The sequence below is a fragment of the Populus euphratica genome, unplaced genomic scaffold (genome assembly GCF_000495115.2).
Source record: "Populus euphratica unplaced genomic scaffold, PopEup_1.0 scaffold1077.1, whole genome shotgun sequence".
Taxonomy (NCBI): Eukaryota; Viridiplantae; Streptophyta; class Magnoliopsida; order Malpighiales; family Salicaceae; genus Populus; species Populus euphratica.
In genome coordinates this window covers 123,841-127,553 of record NW_011500493.1, presented here as the reverse complement: position 1 = coordinate 127,553, position 3,713 = coordinate 123,841, and positions in this window count along the sequence as shown.

Genomic DNA, 3,713 nt, shown 5'->3' with positions numbered 1-3,713 from the left:
GTGGAGGCCATTGCATGTTGAACTAATGACCATCAAATTGTGGTCAAATTCTTGAAAGAAAATATTTTCTCTCATTTTGGCATGCCCCGGGCTACGATTAGTGATGAGAAAAAGCATTTTTGTAACAAACTCGCTGGGATGTTGATGAGAAAATATGATGTAATTCACAAGGTTAGTACCCCTTATCAACCATAGATTAGTGGCCAAGTTGAGTTGGTAAATAGGGAGATCAAGAACATTTTAGAGAAAACAGTCAATCCAAACCGTAAAGATTGGTCCCTACGACTAGTTGATGCTTTGTGGGCATATCGCACTGCTTATAAGACCTCTTTAGGAATGTCTCCTTATAGGCTAGTTTATGGAAAGCCTTGTCATCTCCCTATTGAGATTGAACAACGTGCATATTAGGCCACCCAACAATTCAATGACAATGAAAATGAAGTTGGAAAAAATAGAAAGCTTCAATTGGATGAATTAGAGGAACTGAGAAATGATGCATTTGAATATACAAAAATTTCAAAACATAAGATAACAACTTTGCATGGTAAACATATTCTTAGAAAATCCTTTCATGTTGATCGAAAGGTTCTCTTATATAATTCACGATTACATCTCTTTCTTGGAAAGTTGAGGAAAAAATGGATTGGTCTACTTGTTATTAAATCCGATGGATTGGTCCATTTGTGATTAAATCCATTTCTGAGCATGGTACCTTTGAGATAGAAAATCCTAAGAATGGAAATGTTTTCAAAGTAAATGGTCATCGATTGAAACCTTATCTTGAAAACTTTGTGACTGAAATTGAGATATTGGATCTTGAAGATCCAATACCATTGTAGTACCAGAAGTAATGAATTTTTATTTTTATTTTTATTTTTCTCTCTCTTATTCTTCTAACTTTTACATTTACTTATTCATGCATTATGAACAATGCATTATTTTAAGTTGGAGGGTGTGAAGTTTTTTATTTTTTTTAAAAAAAAGGTTTGATGTTTTATGGTGTGAGGTTCTTTATTTGTAAAAAAAAAAATTGATTTGATATTTTCTTTTAGAAAAAAAAAAAGAATTAAGCAAGAAGTGAGTTTTAGTTGTGATATGTAGGTTAAAAAAATAATTCAAGCAATAAGTTAGCTCGTGTTTAATTCAATCAGACATTGATTCTTGAAAAAAAATGAGAGTAACGTTTTTCTAATCTTTATTCTTTTCTTTTCTTTTCTAATATTTATTCTTTTCTTATTTTTTTTTATATATATTGAGGATAATGTAAAACTTAATTTTAATATTTGATTATGTTGAATGCTTGAGATGGCCATACTTGTTTGGAAAGGAAAAAAAAAAGACTTGCATCGTATGTGAGTTAGACTTGTTTAGGATCAACATTATATTTTTGAATTCATTATTGTGTTGAACATTGCAACCTTAACTTGGGATAAATAATATCTTATAAACTAAGATATAACATACTTTTTTTTAAGATTACTGAAATACATCTTTCCTTGTAAAAGTTGTGTGAGTTGTGTGATTATGTATAAAAAATAAGCGTGATGCTTTACTTTTTCTTGTAAAAGTTGTATGAGTTGTGTGATGCTTTATTTGTGATCATCCCTTTTGATTTAGTCCTAAATAAGGTTTAAGTAAATACAATAATAATTATTAGATAATTAATTAAATAAATGCATACAAAGTTCTATCTACTTCAATGTTTTGAGTTACTCAGTAACTAAGAGTATTCATTACGAATGTTTATCTTTATGATAAACGATAGCTTAAAATATGAGTATGTAAAATTACTTTAAGTTTTGACTTTGTGAGTAACCGGGTACATTTGCACTTTAAGTTTGTGATTTTGTGAGTAACTGGGTGCATTAATCACAAATGTTTGTATTTGCGTTAAAAGAAAAGTGACCACTTAAAGAAAAAGAATAAATAATATCTTTAAAAACAAAAAAAACAAGACAAAAAATAAATAATATCTTTAAAAAGAAAGAAAGAAAAAAAGAAAATATATGTATAGATATTTCTTTAGTTTGTTACCTTATTTGTAGTGGTGAGAAGGGAAGATTACAAGTTGAGTTTTCATGTGAATCAATTATGTTGGTTGTATGATAAATACAATTAAATTTAGAATTTTGTATGGATATTTGATTTAGAGCATATGAGTATGTTTATTTTTCTTTATTCACTATTGTGTATACACTAAATTAAAGATACCAATGTTTGCATGATAGGTCCTTCAAGTGTGATGAGTCGAGCCTAATTATGGATATTATTATTCTTTTTATTTCAAAGGTTTTATGTTTTGTTTTGCTTGAGGACTAACAAAATCTAAGTTGGGGGGTATAATTGTGCATTTTAAGTATCGTTAAGTCTCTTATTTTACATATGTATTTATTGTTTTTATTTGAGTTTTCTTTATAACAATTGATGTACTTTTTAGTAATGAAGTTTTCTTTAATGTTTCGATGGGTTTTTATAATTGATGTGCTTTTAGTAATGAAGTTTCATTTAATATTTTGCTAGGTTTTTTGAGCTTAAACGGATTATGCTAGAAAATTTAATGTCGGAATTTAAAACAAAGAATTGAAGAGAAATTTAGTTGAAGATTGAAGTAAATCTTGGTTCAAATAAGAGCTCCAAATTTTTCCTATAAATGGAAATTTATTTGAAGTTTGAAGCAAATCTTCGTTCAAATAAGTGTTTCTAATCCTAGAAAAGATTATCATATGATCTATTTCAAGCTCAAACTTGTCTTATGATGTGTGCAAACTTCAACCATTAAAAACTCAAGGTTTCAATGTCAATTTTAGCCCAAATAATAGGTACATTTGTATCTTTATATGATGCTTAAATTCAGCCCCAAATCAGTCTAAGCACAATCTATGATCTTACATGTCCACACAAGAAAGATTTATTTTGGGTAATCCATTGATCCAAGATGACAGGTACATAGATGGAAAGCTAGAGGGGACATTGCTATATGATTTTAGGCCAAAAAGAAAAAAGAGACAGCTCATAAAGGATAAGGCCTCTAACTTTTATCTCAAATGGTAAATGTATTGGTAAATGCTTTATTGAGTCAAAGAATGATGAATAAAATATAATTTTAAGTTTACATATTATTTGGACAATATTCATTTTCAAGCCTCTTTATATGTTGGGTATGTAACTTGTTAGAGCATATACCTCTAAAGAAGTGATTGATCTCCGTAAATGCATCTCATATCCACTTTGATAATAAATATTGGTAAGCAAGGGGAATGAGTGTTTGCATAAACACGTAGCAACCATGCCTCTTTATTCTATACAATATGCAATCTTTTAAATTCACCAATCTAGATATGTTTGAAGCATGTCCATTAGAAAAACATAGATTCTTAAGCTATTGGTAGACAACTAACTATGCATTCTTATCTAAGGTGAGATTAACATTGGATTTTACAACTTGTGATTCATCATAAACCAATTCTATATTTTTATAGTGACAAAAAAATATATCTATTCTAGCCTTTATATTGTCCTTTGTCTTTCCTTTTATGTCCATAACAGTGTTAAAATATTTTCAAACATATTCTTTTCAATGTGCACAACATCAAGATTATGACGGAAAAGATTGATCTTCCAATAAGAAAGCTCCTAAAAAATACTTTGCTTTACCCAATTATAGGTCATACAAAATTAGAAAACATCTGCTCATTAGTTTGTAAACTAAAGAA